This window comes from Pongo abelii, chromosome 4, assembly GCF_028885655.2.
Source record: "Pongo abelii isolate AG06213 chromosome 4, NHGRI_mPonAbe1-v2.0_pri, whole genome shotgun sequence".
Classification (NCBI taxonomy): Eukaryota; Metazoa; Chordata; class Mammalia; order Primates; family Hominidae; genus Pongo; species Pongo abelii.
This window is the reverse complement of record NC_071989.2, coordinates 3640703-3657440: the sequence shown is the minus strand read 5'-3', so window position 1 is coordinate 3657440 and position 16738 is coordinate 3640703. Positions and strand designations below refer to the sequence as shown.

General features: G+C 45.4%; 1 protein-coding gene across 7 annotated transcripts in view; it reads right to left on the bottom strand.

The window, feature by feature from the left end:
• IRX1 (iroquois homeobox 1) overlaps window positions 1–16738 on the bottom strand; it is an 81108-nt gene that overhangs the window by 16254 nt on the left and 48116 nt on the right. For 2 of the 7 annotated variants that reach the window (XR_010139910.1, XR_010139911.1), the window contains exons 5-7: window positions 8206–8478; window positions 6070–6589; window positions 4390–5944 (exon numbers count right to left, since the gene is read on the bottom strand). The gene's annotated coding sequence lies outside the window, so the exon portion shown is untranslated. The remainder of the gene's footprint in view (window positions 1–4389; window positions 5945–6069; window positions 6590–8205; window positions 8479–16738) is intronic. The other 5 variants (XR_010139912.1, XR_010139915.1, XR_010139913.1 and 2 more) reach the window with 5 other exon arrangements.

The following is a 16738-nucleotide window of genomic DNA, read 5'->3' as shown; positions in this document are numbered from 1 at the left end:
ATTTCCTGAAAAATCTCTATGCAAAGCCTCCTTTCTTCTCCACCCACTATCCAGGTCTAAGCATGCACACAGGGCTGTAGATACAGGAGAATGTTTCTGCTTCTCTAATGAAGCACAGTCTATATTTGTTCATGCTAGTCTATAATAATTCCCTGCCATTTTATTTCTTCTCTGATGTGTCCATGTAGAATGATCTGAGAATAATGCACTTGGCCTCAGGCAACAGACAATCCTACAAAGAGTGGTGTCTTTACAGACACACAACGCTTTCTTTTCCTCTGTAGCAGACTTCTGGAGGTGGGTGACTTGGAGGCATGAAGGTGCCAGTGCTGCACTTTGTAAATCTCTCAGCCTCTTCTCTATGGCAATCACCATGCCCATAGTCTCAAGGCTACAGTGGGAGCTCCAGAGCCCAAATTTGCAGGACAGGCAGGGATAAGGCCACAGCTGCCAGGGCTTGCTGGAGAGACTCTTTCAGTTTCTTTTTGTTTCTGAGAAAGAGAGTTCTCCCCAGCAGAGCTTCTCCCTAAACTCTAACCAAAACTTGACCCCATGCCCACAGTGAGGCCAACCCCTGGTCTAAGGGAAATGAGGCTTCCAGAGCCCAGGACCCTGGCCCTGTAGGGCCTTGCCCCCCTGAGATGACAGGAGCTGAGCCAGCAACCTAGAGCTCTTGGTGGCATAGCAGGAAGGGCGGGAGGAGGTGGCCATTCTGCTACAAACAAGCCTTTCATTCTCATTTTTAAAAACACTGTCATGTTGGCTGATAACTGTAAGAAACCTCAGAATTGTAGGAAAGTCCAAAATTTATGAAAACAAACTAAAGGTTTATAAAAATGTGTTCAGAATATCAGCCTGTTATATGTAATAACAAAAATACTCATTTGGTATATCCAATATTGTTTGGACAAGATTCAATTCTATTTTTAGGAGATTTCAATTTCCTTTCCCATAAACTCTATGAAATACAGTATGTGGCATATTTATAGTGACCCTTTTGAAGAGTGTTATACTTTGGGCCATTTAATAAGTCTAAATGAGAAGGTCTCCCCCTCACCTCGCTCAGCAAATAAATAGCTGCCCATGACAATCATTGGAATTAGGCATAGTGTCCCTTTGCCTCTCATGCTTAACAATCTCAAGGCTTCCAGTTCCTGTAACAAAAGCTCTCTGAAGACAGTTCTAGGTAATAAAGACAATATTTAGGGCCATCTGGTGATTCTATTCAATTTATTTCATTGACAAGACTTGTAAATAAGAAAGCGCAATTTCCAAAAGCAATCATGAAATTTACTATGCAAACTACAAGCCGTAGCCCCTTCTGCCCCTCTTTCCTTCTAGTGTACATGTGGGGCCTCCTTACATCATGATAATTTTACAGCACTTTGCATTTTCAAAGCACTCTGCAAAATTAACCCATTTATCCTCAGAGAATGGATGGTAGCAGTATCTGCAATGAAATGAAGCAAACTGGCAGGGGCTTTTACACACCCGGTGAGAATCACAGTGGACGTGCCCTTTCTATTTGCAGATATTTATTGCCACCCCCTGTGTTCCTTGGGTGCCTTCCATCTCACGGAGGCAGCCCCTAAAGAAGATGCACCCCACATGCTCTTCATGGAGCCACAGCACCCTGCCCTCCCAACTCTGGAGAAAACAGCAAAGCCAGTGCCTCATCCTCAAGGCATCTAACAGCCTCCTCTCCAAAAGCATTCCTCTATAAGCCTGGGTGCCTGAAAGCCTGGGAGCTAGAACAGTCCCCTCTCCCGTGGTGATCCCCATCAGGGAGGCGGGCACCAGGGAGGGCTTCAGGAGATGCTGCTTGGTTTTTCTAAATGAACCCCACCACCCCCAGCCCACGTAGAGAGTCACACAAGTAACTCCTCTTGCATTGGCATAAACTCATCCCAGTGGCCCTACAATCTCTCAGCACCCATCAGGAATCCTTTCTTTAGAAGTTTTTCTAGGAACTGTGAAAATGAGACCTGTATCGTGGAGGAGGGCTTACCAGGTTTTACCAAGGATGCTAAAGAGGAGTGCTGAGATATTCTGAGCAGCAAAAGCATTATTTTAAAAAGCGCCTTTCCATCCCTGCTCCAGGATGCTATGCAGCAAGGAAGAGGGATGAACTACCAGTACAGGCAGCAGCCGGCATGGGTCTCAAGGGGTTTATGTTGAGAGGAAAAAGCCAGTTCTGAAAGGTGACATACTGTGCAATTCCATATACATGGCCTCCTTTCAATGACAAAATTCTAGAAATAGAAAGCAGATCAGTGGTTTCCAGGGATTAAGGAGGGGAAGAGGGAGGAAGGTGAGGTCATAACAGGGCAGGCCATCACATAGCATTCCTGCGGTGGTGGGAAGGTTCTGCGTGGTCATAACGGGGCAGGTCATCTTATAGAATTCCTGCAGTGGTGGGAAGGTTCTGCGTCTTAACTGCGATGACGGGTACATGAATCTGCCTGGGTGATAGCATTGCATAGAACTCAACGCTCATCAGAGTGAGTGAAGACCGACTGGGGAAATCTGAACAAGATCAGTAGATGACATCAATGTCGCTATCTGGCTGTGAAGTGCGTTGTAGTTTCGCACTAATGTTATCATTGAGGGAAACTGGGCATTTGACATCTCCCTGCATTATTTTATGCTCCCGCATGTATATCTACAATTATTTCAAAATAAAGTTAAAAGTTGAGTTTTTTTAATAAAATATATTACTTCCCGGAATTTGCTGGCACTGGGCAATGTAAATTCCATTCCGTGAATCTGCATTCATCATGAGACGAGCTGAGAGCGTGCTGCTCTCTCACTGCTCTTGTCGGAGCTGAGTCTGCGGCCCAGGCCACAAACCAGCCTCCTAGAGGCCTTCAGAGGCTGCCGGGCCAGGGCTGAGTGAGCAACTTCAAGGCCATTTTGAAGCACTGCTCTTACTTTCTGGTGGTTCTTTGGCCAAACGTGATCCTATTTTTCTGTAAAAGGATGCTTAGGAGTTACTTCCGCATTATTATCAAATTTCTTCTATATCTCGCTGTTGAGAAAATCATTTCTCTGCTTGGCAGGATCCAAGAATGCCGAATAGATATGAATGCAGAGACAGGCCCCAGGCAGAATATCCACTGCGAAAAGCCCACAGGCAACCCCAAGAGCGCTTCCTAACACGGAAGCAAGGACCATCCAGACCCAGAGCCCTAGGGACTCCACGGTCCCCTCCTAAGAGCCCAGTCCATGTCCATGGCCTCCCAGCCCGACAGGCCACCCTTCTGCTCACTCTTGTGCCCTGCCCCAGTGTAATTTCATCAATTCCAGCCACAGCAGCATCCTCACCCCTCCCCAGACAGCCCAGGCCCTTTTACCCCGGGACCTTTGCACATGTTTCCATCTGGAAAGCTTGTGTGCTCAGTGTCTGCATACTGGGAGAGGCCTAGGTTTTGGATGCTAGAAGCCGAAAGTGGGAGTAGAGCAGGAAGGCGGAGGTTTTTCAAGAAAGGAATACAAAATTACCAGTAGGGAATTGGGCACATAAGAAAATATTTCTTTATAACGAGTACATAAATTACAAATTTTTAGTTTTATGAAGACCACATATATCACAACATCCAAAATGACAGCACATTTTCTAAATCTCCTGCCAGACACTCTAGTACTGCTCCTCCACGTTTTCACTGCTTCTTGTCATGACAATGATTTACTAACATCATTTTTCTGCAGAGAGAATAGATCAATGGTGTAGCCTCGCTGATGGAAATTCGTGTTTTATCTTTGATGTTTGGAACGCATAACCATGCACCTTTACACACAGGTGTCCTCACTTTTTGTAGAAATGCAACAAGTCTGTATTCTCTAAACAAATAAATCCTGCAAATTCTATTTTGATCTTTTCCCATTTTAAAAACAAAGAGAAGGAGGCTGGGGGCGGTGGCTCACGCCTGTAATCCCAGCACTTTGGGAGGCCAAGGCAGGTGGATCATGAGGTCAGGAGATCGAGACCACAGTGAAACCCCATCTCTACTAAAACTACAAAAATTAGCTGGGAGCAGTGGCGGGTGCCTGTAGTCCCAGCTACTCGGGAGGCTGAGGCAGAGGCAGGAGAATGGTGTGAACCCAGGAGGTGGAGCTTGCAGTGAGCCAAGATAGTGCCACTGCACTCCAGCCTGGGCGACAGAGCGAGACTCCTCAAAAAAAAAAAAAAAAAAAAAAAAAAACCACAGAGAGAAAGGAGAAGAGGAGGAAGTAGCCTGTATCTACAGAGGAGGATGCTACCTAGGAGAGAGAGCCCCTGGGGTGAAATCTCTTGTTTGGGCCAAGCATGGAAGAGAAACAAGTCCTCCTCCTATACAATCCGGTACAAGCCATGAGTGGAGGAATGTTCTAGCATTGTGCATTACGGACCTGGTTTTTCCTCCTTCCTGCAGGTGTCCAGATAGGGGCACCCTGGGATATAGCCGAGGTGAGCTGGTCCCTCTGGCCTGGAGTCTTCATGTCTTGACACGCTGGCGATGACCTGGAAAATGATGGACACCTTCCCATCAGGGCTGTGCAACTCAACAGAGTGGCAGCAAACCACACGCACGTGGTTACTAAACCCAACCAAAGCATCCCAACTCAACCTTAGCTGGATCCCAAAATTGTCCACAGCCCTCCAGGGCTACTCACCACGGGGCAAAGTGACAGAGGGGAATTCAGGATGGAAATAGTCCTGACTACAGAGAAATCATATGGACCCTGTGAGCCGCAGGAACAGCCCATGCAGAAAGCGGGTCTTGAAGCTGAGGACCCTTGGCTTTGGGGCAAGTCCCTCCACCTGCAAGGCTCTCCCTGACACAGTGCAGGTCCTCCCTCCACCCCTGTGAGTGCTCCCTCCCCTCACGTCCTCCCACACTCGCTTCCCCACTGCTTTTCCTACGTGACACTTGCAAGGTCGAATGTACTCTATGCCTTACGTTAATTTCCTGATTGTTGGCGTCTCACCACTAAAATACGAGATGTTCCTTCTATTTGATTCCCTGCTGAATCTCTAAACCTAGGAGCATCCTGGCACACAGAAGACACTCAGGAAATACTTGTTGAATGAATGAATAAACAGCTATAAGGTCCCTAATCATTCCTCCCTCCTCAGGTCCCACATACCCTATGATGGCAGCGTGGCATCAGGAAAACAGCTCAGCTCATGCCCATCGCCTGCAGCCATCACTTCACCCATGAGTATTTTTAGGATCAACAAGGAGTAAACAGAAAGAAGACCTCGGGGAGCTCAGAGGTCTTCTTCCAGACTCAGAGGTCTGGAAAAAACCTCGGTGAGAAAACCCTTCTCTGACAGCAGCTCTGAGAAGCACTGGGGAGCAGGGAACCCAGGAAGAAGAGAGCATGGGAGGTGAGCATCCTCCTGCCCCCGACTTCAGGTCTGGTCCCCAAGCAGCACCCACCATCGCTGCAGGGGACTGCTGGGTCTCCCCGGCACCTGGTTTGCACTCATTGGCCCTAAAGGAAACCAAGGGACTCAATCCTGTGCCGGCAGAGAGAAGAGCTGAGGTGCAGACTGGCTTGGCTGCCCAGACCCATAGCTCACGATCAGTGGCAGCTCACAGATAGCAGATGTGGGGCCATTAGAATCCTGCCTGCAATGATGCCTGGGTTAAGTAGCTTAGATTCCCAGGGATGCACTCAGCCCACTAAAGCAGGGCATAGAGGAGGAGGAAACAGCCTATCTCCACTGTAAACACCTATAGTCTTAAGAAAATCGTGCAGAAAAGAGACAGACTTACCTCAGTTTAACCCAGTGTTTCCCAAACTTACAGTATTTCCTAGGTGCTCGAGTGCTTTAAAAAAAGAACTTCTGAAGTTTGGGTACATCTAGGAAGTGCTGTTAGCATTAAATGCCTAAGTGTCAGATGTATTCCAGAAAAACTGTCATTAAATTAATGAGGCATACTCCAGCTGTCAGCACCTGGGAATTAAGGAAATGTGATATTTAATTATCCACTGTTCCAAACGTATCTCCCCCCACCCCCTCCCCCCAACAATCAGAACAAAGTTTAGGAAAAGGAGCTTTACATGGAAAACAGAGCTGACCTGGCACATCAAGTGTCTGTAGATTGGAGAGGAGTAATTCCACAGAAAAGCACCCCACTGGTTGAACAGGCTGGGAGCCCCAGCACCTCCTCCCCGCTCACAGAAGGGCTTCTCCCCAAGATTTGGAAGCTGGGCCCTAAAGAGCAGGGTCTCCCTTGGGCCATCCATCTGTCCTGTCCAGGCCACTGCTCTGTCTCCTCTGGAAAGCAACCCCTTCTTGCGGATTTGTCAGAGGATGTGGAGAAAAGAAAACCCTTGTGCATTGGAGATGGCGATGGGTGCAGCCGTTACGGAAAACAATCAGGAGTTGTCTCCAAAACTCAAAGAGAGAACTACCATTGGAACTAGAGACCCTACTTGTGGGCATACATCTGAAGAAAACAAAACCAGCAGCTCAAAGAGACGTCTGCACTCCAGTGCTCATTGCAACATTATTCACTGCTGCCAAGATGCGGACACAAACTAAGCCTCCCTCGATGGATGAAGAAAGACATGCAGACGTAACAGAATACTGTTCAGCCTTAAAAAAGAACAAAATCCTGCTGTTAGTGACAATGTGGATGAATGTGGGGGCATTATGCTAAGTGAAATAAAAGTCAGACAGAGAAAAACAAATACCACACGAGTTCTCTTATATGTGGCATCTAGGAGTCTAACTCATAGAAACAGAGTAGAATAGTGGTTCCCAGGTGCTGGTGATGAGGGCAAGAGGGAGATGTTGGTCAAAGGGTTGGGAGGTTCAGTTACAAGATTAATCAGTTCTGGAGATCTAATGAACAACATGGTGACTGTAGCTAGCAATCCTGTATTGTATCATTGAAATTTGTTGAGAGTAGATCTTAAATGTTCTCACCAACACACACACAAATGGTAACTAGGTGGGGTGCTGGATGTATTAATTAACTTGATTGTGGTAATCATTTCACTACATATATATTATATTATAATATATTATGTTATAATACATATATATGTATATATATGATCAGCATATTATTTTCCCCCTTAATTCATACAATTCTGTTTGTCTATTATACCTTAATGAAACTGAGAATAAATTTTAAAATAATAAAATTAAATTTATAAAGATTTAAAAGGCAAATTATGCTGTTCAATTCACCAAGACACGAATATAACTGTGATTCTATTGATAGCAAATCTACAAAGAAAAAATATTGATTGAAGTCACCTTTGAACCAAATCCCTTGCTTTGAGATGTCACAGCACGCTCAGAGGCTGAGAGCGGGCAGAGCGCTGCCCTGGGAGGTGAGGGCAGTGGATTTCAGAGACAGGAGCAGAAGCAGGGAGGTCAGGAAGGGAGCCACCTCCCAGGGAGTTGGCAGGTGCTTCCTTTATAGTCAGATTCTACCTCCTTGGGTAACAATCAGTGCGGAAAACCATACTGACCACATCGGGTAGGATATGAGTTTCTGTCCTGGAAAACTATATTGCCTGAAAATCCAGTTAGTGTCAATTTGCAGAGATCTGACTGGTCCTGGGGGGCAGCAAGAATCAGTCCCCCATGGTTCTACGGTCCCATGGACAGTGGGCAATACTCCTTCAGGCTGGGTCGGGGGCCAGGGAGGGCCCTTCAGAAGGATGGAGGCAGCTCCAGGCTTCATGTTGTCTCAACACTTCCACACTCTAACAACTGTGCAGCCACGACACAGCCACAAGTCCTGGGATCGCCACTTCATCTCGACAGATGTGGCTGAGGAGCATGTAAGTGGCACCTACTGAGAGTGGAAATGGACTTATTTCCTGGCTCTAAATTTTGACATAGCTTTACTATCTGGATTCAGATGAAGACCATAACAAATGAACAAACTCAGACATCTCCGTTAGGCAGGTCGTAAAGGGCCCGTGCTGAATAGCTATCCAGTATTTCCAAAGTCCCTCTCCCCACTCTGAGAATTAAGTGACACGGTAACGTGTGTTGGGTGACAGGAGAGTGGATCACTATTACCCCTGAGTTCTGACTGGGGCTTAATGAAGGGTGAGATGGCAGGCACGCCACATTCCAAACCTCCTGTATTTTCATAATTGTGGGCAATCTTTCACAGTGGGTTGTGTGTTCGTGTCTCATCAGACGTGTAATGCAATGGGAAAAAAAGTAATTTTCAGACTCCAACACACCTGGATGCAAGGTTCCTCTGTGCCATATCCTCAGCGGTGCCTGGATCTCCAGTGAGATGCATACATGTTTGGAGCCTCCATTTTTCTCATCTGTAAAGTGTTATTCTTTTACTTACTTCATGGGTTTGTAAGGGTTGATTAAGACACTAAATTGGTAAGCAGATGGATCTCACACACAAGAAGCATTTGACAATGGTGGCGCCTTTCCTTCTGCCTCCTCAGCCGGGCCCTCTTGTGAGTCCACGAGTTGCATCTCAGAGCACAGCAAACAGGCTAACATTCATACAACAGGAATAACAGTTTCTAAATGACAATATATAAAGCCAGAAAAATAACTTATCAGATAGTCTCTGACTCTAAGTTCATAAAGGAAGCTCACATCCTATATGGGTTCCCCAAGTAAAACCACTTACTCCTTCCAACTTTCATTCCAACTTAGTCTTTTCTTTCTTTCCTTCTTTTTCTTTCTTTCCTTCCTTTCTTTCTTTCTTTCTTTTCCCTTCTTTCTTTCTCTCTCTCTCTTTCTCCCTTTCCTTTCATTTCCTTTTCTTTCTTTCTCTTTCTTTCTTTCTTTCTTTCTTTCTTTCTTTCTTCTCTTTCTCTCTTTCTCTCTCTTGTTTCTTTCTTTCTCTCTTTCTCTCCCTTTCCTTTCCTTTCCCTTTCTTCCTTCCTTTATTTATTTATTTCTCTCTTTCTCTCTTTCTCTCTCTCTCCTTTCTTTCTTTCTTTCTCTTCCTTTCCTTTCCTTTCCTTTCCTTCCTTCCTTCCTTCCTTCCTTTCTTTCCTTCTCTCTTTCTTTCTTTCTTTCTTTCTTTCTTTCTTTCTTTCTTTTCTTTCTTTCTTTCATCAGATTCTTGCCCTGTCACCCAGGCTGGAGTGCAGTGGCATGATCAAGGCTCACAGCAACCTCTGCCTCCTGGTTCCAAGCCATCAAACCATCCTCCCACCTCAGCCTCCTCAGTAGCTGGGACGACAGGTACATGCCAGCAAATCAGGCTAATTTTTTCTTTTTTTGTAGCAGTGATGTTGCACCATGTTGTCCAGGCTGGTCTTGAACTCCAGGGCTCAAGCAATTCCACTGCCTTGGTCTCCCAAAGTACTAGAATTACAGGTGTGAGCCACCACACCCAGCCTCCAACTTAGTCTTTTTACCAGATTTTTCCCACTATAAATTTTAATCAATGAAATACAATGAACCAACCAGAATGTTTTCTTGCAGTGCAAAGTGAGTTCCTTATAGAAGCTATATCTTAGGTATTTTATGGTTCTGAAGTGGTATGCTATGTCTATTGATTTGAAGTAAAATATGGATAACTAAACTTTATTGTTAGGAAATGAGACATTTTGGTCTGTGACAACATCATCTAAATGTTGGCCAATACCAAATATGCACTAAAGCCCTCCTCCCTCTACTCTCCTCGTCACCCCTGGTGGGAAGATCTAACAGTGCTGGGCTGTGCTTTCTATAAAGGGATGGATTTTCACCTCCTATTTCCCACTTTCCCTGCCCGACAACACTTCACAGTCACCACCGCAGACCAACACTCCTAGAAGATGTTGTTGGGGAAGAAATGTAGACTCGTGGTTAGGATTATACACTTCAGGAAACTTTAAGGTGAAAGTAGTTGAAAATCAAGGTCTGAGATTGCTTGGAATGGTTGACACTGACAAAGAAATATGGAGCTGCAAGTTACAGATTGAGACATTAACTTGTTTTGTCACTCCAGGGAATTCTTCTGAGCACCAATCAATGAGTTCTTTTGATGCTTCAATATCCTCCCTAATGGAGTCATTTCAGGGATGAACATTCCCCAAATGAAATAGAGGAAAAATAGCAGCAACTATTTTGTCAGGTATAATAATAAAAAACTCAAAAGGGAACATATGGGGATAATAACATTAGCAATGGAAGGTATCGCTACTGCCTTTTCAAGGGCATTTGGAATATTAAAATGCTGAATCCTATGGCGGCTGGGGATCCTGGTATGGGAGCTGCAACACACAGAATGCACAATGGTGGCCTAAGAAACACCTTGTTTGATAGTTTGCTTGCTTTAAAAAAAATGCAGATTAGATTTACACTTCAAGGCTATTAAGGAGTGAGTTGAGAAGCAAAACAGGTACACAGAGTGCATTGTTTTGAAACCTGTAACCACACCCAATGCTACAGGAAACATGCTCTGCAGACACAGCTCTGTCATTCAGTCTGGAACATGGCAGGAATAAGGTACAGATGGGCAGGGCTTTCAGGCAGCCAGTTCCCAGGGACCGGATTGCTCAGCCGCCTTGCCAAAGAAGACTGAACTGGAGCTGAGATGGAATGGATGGCCCTTGGTGATGCTGTCTGCTCAGGCACTCTATGGCAACCATGCTGACACGGTGAAGACCACAAAACTACAGCCATGCATTTCTGGCTGTGTGGCTTGGGTTGGGCTTCTTGGACCCATTCCCCTCCATCTGCTCATCTCTAATATGGGTTCATACCATCAAAAGTTTCTGAAGAGTCAACTACGTCTTGTCCACAGTGGGCTGCCCAGGACACCTGGAGCTTAGAATGCACTGAGTGTTGGCCCCTGATGTTGGTATCAAGAGACTTCTTGACTTTCCACCAAATATGGTCTGGAAAACCCTCCACCCAATGCCTCTGTTGAGTGCCCAGGTGCTGGGTGAGCACTGTCCCGTGGGTTATTACTGCCCTTGAGGCTCTCCTGAGACATGGAGGACCTATGGGAACTGGCAAGCAGAAAACCGGCTGTGCTCCGGAGCACACGTGTTTAGCGGGTCAAATTCACCATAAGCAGCCAGGACCCCAAGAATGAAAATCATGGCAGGTGTTGCTTGGCTGGGGGTCCCTCTGAAATGGCTGCAATATTCATATTTGGGTGTAACCACCAACTGAAAGCACACTGAGCCTAGAATACAACCACGGTTTCTCCCAAGAAAACAGTGGAGAAAATAGCATATCCGGTTGCATCATCCAGGCCCAGAAGAACAATCTCCAGCCCACGAGGCCCACACCCTTACCTCAGTCAGAAGGTGGAATATTGTTCACAAGCTGAGTTGTAAAAAACACAAAGATTCTGTGTGTATGAAGGGGAAAAATCTAGCGGAAAGTTCAACCATTCCAAAAATGAAGCTCATAAAATAGTTTTGAGCAAATGACTCCGCTTTTAACTTTTAACAGTTATTTACCGGTTTTTATAGCCCAATGTTAACCAAAGTAGTAAAAATATAATGACTTAGACTGCACAAAAGCACCAGTACTTTTCAAATTTTATTCCCAGAATAGCAATGCATGGTTTTAATGTTTAGTTGGGATTATGTGAGTGTCCCAAAAATGTGTTATGAATTGTTGTAGAAATTAGAATTTGTTCAACGGAAAAATAAAAGAAACTATGGCTGCCTGCTCCTTCCCACTCTCAACCCCAGCACACTGTCCTTTGCGACATCTCCCTCAGGCGCCAGCCCAGTGAATGAGGCTGACAGGGGGAGCAGTTCCATGGGCAGAGAGCAAACTTCCAATGGCCTCCTTCTAGAGTTGCCTGACACCCACAGCAGGCATTCCTGGAATGGATCTTCTCAACAGGAGAGGTTTCTGTTTCCCTCACTTCCTGTTGGAACTGACTGGTTACTGCTGAAAGAGGATAAGGTAAGGTAGGGTAAGGCTGTCCACCAACCAGGGCAGCATCAGCTTCTGAAAGGCAGAAGATGCCCCTGGAGGAGCTGAGGTCTGCACCTCACCCCATTGTAAGAGGTGGGAAATGATGTCGCCACATTGATCTGTGGAGTCTTAAGCTCCAGGTAAAGGAAGGAAGGATTATTAGTCATTCTCACGCTGCTGTAAAGATCTACCTGAGACTGGGTAACTTATAAAGGGAAGAGGTTTAATCGACTCATAGTTCACCACGTTTGGGAGACCTCAGGAAACTTACAATCATGGCATAAGGCAAAGGGTAAGAATGGCACCTTCTTCACAAGGTGGCAGGAAGGAGAAGTGCCAAGCAAAGGGAAGCCCCTTATAAAACCATCAGATCTCGTGAGAACCCACTCACTGTCACAGGAACAGCATGGGGAAACAGCCCCCTCGACATGTAGAGATTATGGGGGATATGAAGATTACAATTCAAGATGAGATTTGGGTGGGGATACAAAGCCTAATCATATAAGAGGGTCTCCGGAAACATAGCCAGATTCCCCCAGGCCAGCTGCACTGACTGAGCATCCCCACTGCCTCCACATTCGCCTAGCAATTAGGGTCACAGGAACTAAAGCTCAGAGAGTAGCCCAGTGCCTCTTGACAGCCGCCAGCCTGAGCCAGGGTGGTGGGACTGGCTTTGCCTCCATGAGGGGAACTCAGGCTGCAGTCCTTGCTTTCCAGACCCCCTCCAGGTGTGGGTCACAGTGAGGGATGGTTGGGAAGACCCTATCCCTGCAAAGACAGCTAAGAGAGGAAGAAAGAGAAAAGGAGCCCTGAACAAGTGGGTGATGACCTCCCCACTCGCCCTGAATATGAGTTTAGCAATTGCTTAGCACCTTCTGCAGAACTCCAGACCTCAGGGAAGGACAGAGAAACCAGCCAAGGAAGATTCTGCAAAGCCCTCACAATGTGCTGGCATAGTCTTTATTATGAAGACTTGTCGGGACCTCTCTCTCTACCCCAGAACAGAAAAATGCAGAAAGAAACCCATGTTTATGAAGCATCTGCCATGCAACAGGGGCTGTGCCAAGAGCTGTCAGCGGATCATCCCCGTTAGGCTTCACACTGGTGCGCGAGGTGGGTAAGAGCGTCCCAACGTTCGGCAATGCTAGGCAAGACACCCAAACTCACAGGGCTACAGGACGCAGCTGAGTCTCCCATGCAAGCCTTATGATCCCTCATCTTCTGCGCCACAGCTCTTAATGCACCTTAGATGCCTCAAGGATTTCATTAGGGGGTAAAATCAGGGGTGAGACCAGGGCAGCCTCAGCTCCTGAAAGGCAGAAAATGCCCCTGGAGGACCTGACGTCTGCACATCACCCAGTGAAAGAGGCAGGAAGTGATGTTGCCACATGGATCTGGAAGCTTTGGCGATAAAGGCAGGCTGAGCATGATCCCATCAGGTGCCAGGATGCTGGTCTTCATGTAGGGAAGGGTAGGGAGAGAGAAGTCCTGTCTAAAGGCTAAGCCCTTCTCTGTTTTGAGGGTTTTGTGTATTCAGAAGGGTGGACCAAGGAGCAATTAGTCCTGTGGGCATCTCACCTGTTTCCCCAGGACATGAAAGAGCTTGACCACCCAGGGTTTTTCTCCCTCACCACTGCAGGTGGTTGCCTGAGCCACTTCCACAGTTTGTTCCCTGTACACAGCTAAATCCAGACTATAAGAGTTTCCTTCCAAGGCCTCATGAAAACAAATAATCCTACTTACATTTGTATCTTTCACAAAGGATCTTTTATGATGATACAGAATATGCATGAATTGTATTTTCTCCATTGGATGTACTCCCACTTATGAATGAAGGCTACAGAAAAGCTTCCAACCCTCCTGGTAGAAACAGCAGCCATTTGCCTTCGAGCCACCCTGACTGCCCTTCTTCCCACTCCTTGGTCAGTGTGCCGAACAAACAGGACCACAACTGCCACTGGTGGGAAGGACCCCAAGAGTAACCCCAGTGACCCCATCCTTCACCAGTGAAAAATAGAGCACAGAGTGATCCAACAAGCGCCACCCCCATGTCCACAGCTGAGATGGGGAGCTGGGTTCCCTGATGCCCTACTCAGAATTCTTCCTACATAAGAAAACAAAATTATAAGCAGAGTTTTGAAGTATGTAATGCCACAGCTAAGACAATGGAAAGATTTCAAAAAGCTAGATCGTGACATAACAAAGTAATTTGGAAAACACTAGAAAATGACCATTCTCATCTATGTTTGGCCATTAAAAGGAAAGACTATAAAAAGGAAAGACTGTCTTTGAGGATTATGTTTTTATGTTACTAATGAAGACATAACCAGGTCATGAAGCTCATCAGAGCCCCTCATTCCTGGAGCAAGTGTGAAGAGACCCCAGCAGAGGCCCTGCAATCCCCCACCAGCTGCACATCTCTGAAAACTGCCAGGGCTTCCACGAGACCTGCTGAGAAGCACTAAGATTCCTTCCTGGGTTTCCGGAGCTTCCTGAGGACAGACACCGTATGTGGGCATGACACCACCAAACATTTAATAAGCATCTGTTGAATTATTTGATTGATGGGTAATGGATTGATTGTCCCAGTGGGTGAGTGAGTTGATGACCTTTCAAACAACTGAAAAACATGTGTCAAGTCAAATTGCTGTTCAGGAATGCCTCCAGCAACAGAGGCAGTGCAGACATGGCACTGGGGGAAATGGCAAAAACAAAGCTCAAAATTATTGGTCCTACCAGGCCCATTTCTGTGGACAAAATGTGGCTGTGGGGTTTGTTGAGAGAGAGGTTCTGTGGACCAGAACTGGTCTGGAAAATCTGGAACAATCTAGGATCCATGCACGACAGTCCTTAGAAATCCAAGGCTCAGGCCGGGCATGGTGGCTCATGCCTGTAATCCCAACACTTTGGGAGGCTAAGGCGAGTGGATCACGAGGTCAGGAGTTTGAGACCAGCCTGGCCAACATAGTGAAACCCTGTCTCTACTAAAAATACAAAAATTAGCCGGGCGTGGTGGCACACACCTGCAGTCCCAGCAACTTGGGAGGGTGAGGCTGGAGAATCACTTGAAACCCGGAGGTGGAGGTTGCAGTGAGCCAAGACCATGCCATTGCACTCCAACCTGGGTAATGCAGTGAGACTCCATCTCAAAAAAAAAAAAAAAAGAAAGAAAGAAAGAAAGAAAGAAATCCAAGGTTCTTGGTGGGGAAGGCAGAGAATGTTCCAAATGCTCAGTTGGCTTGACAGGAGTCTTCTTTTCAAGGTGCCCTCTAGAATAACTAAAACTTTCTTTTTTATGATTTCAATTTTTATTTTATTTTCAGTGGGTACATGCACAGGTTTGCCACCAGAGTATACTGCGTGACGCTGAGATTTGGGGTACAATTGAAACTGTCACCCAAGTACTGAGCACAGTACTCAATAGGTCATTTTTCGTACCTTGCCCCCTCCCTGTCTCCCTCCCTCCCTCCCTTCTTTGTAGACCCCAGTGTCTATTGTTCCCATCATTATGTCCATGTGTATCCCATGTTTAGCTCCCACTTGTAAGTGAGAACATGCAGTATTTGGTTTTCTGTTCCTGTGTTAATTTGCTTAGTATAATGGCCTACAATTTCATCTATGTTGCTGTAAAGGACATGATTTCATTCTTTTTTTTGTCTGAGTAGTATTCCATTGTGTATATGTATCATATTTTCTTTATTCAGTCCAGTGTTGATGGGCATTTAAGTTGATTTCATGTCTTTGCTATTGTGAATAGTGCTGTGATAAACATACGCATACATGTGTCTATTTGGTAGAATTATTTATTTTCCTCCGGGTAAATACAAACACCCAGATATAGGATTGCAGGATCTAATGGTAGTTTTGCTTTTAATTCTTTGAGAAATGTCCAAACTGCTTTCCACAGTGGTTGAACTAATTTACATCCCCACCAACAATGTATAAGCATAACATTTTCTCTGCAGCCTCACCAGCTTCTGTTATTTTTTATTTTTTATTTTGTTTTATTTTTTTTGAGACAGGGACTTGGTCTGTCATGCAGGCTAGAGTACAGTGGCATGGTCATGACTCACCGTAGCCTCAACTTCCTGGGCTCAAGTGATCCTCCCACTTCAGCTTCCCAAGTAGCTGAGACTACAGGCATGTGCCACCATGCCCGCCTAATTTTTAAATATTTTTTTGTAGAGATGAGGTCTTGTTATGTTGTCTAAGATGGTCTTGAACTCTTGGGCTCAAGCAATTCTCCTGCCTCTGTCTCCCAAAGTGCTGGGATTACAGGCATAAACCACCATACCCAGCCAGCATCTGTTATTTTTTTAGTTTTTCATAACAGTCATTCTGACTAGTGAGAGGTGGTATTTCATTGTGGTTTAAATTTGCATCTCTCTGAAGATGTTGAGCATTTTCTCATGTTTGTTGGCTGCTTGTATGTTTTCTTTGGAGAAGCGTCTGTTCATGTCTTTTGCCAAGTTTTTAATGGAATTATTTGTTTTTTGTTTGTGAATTGTTTGAGTTTCTTGTAGATTCTGAACATTAGACCTTTGTGGAATGCATTGTTTGAAAATAGCTTCTCCCATCCTGTAGGTTGTCTGTTCACTCTGTTGATAGTTTCTTTTGCTGTGCAGAAGCTCTTTAGCTTAATTAGGTACCACGTGTCAATTTTTGTTTTTGTTGTGATTGCTTTTGAGAACTTCGTTATAAATTCTTTCCCATGGCTGATGCTCAGAATGCAACTTCCTAGGTTTTCTTTTAGGATTCTTATAGTTTGAGGTCTCATATTTAAATCTTTAATGCATCTTGAATTTATTTTTGTATATGATGAAAGGGAGAAGTTCAGTTTTATTCTTCTGCATATGTCTAGCCAGGTATCCC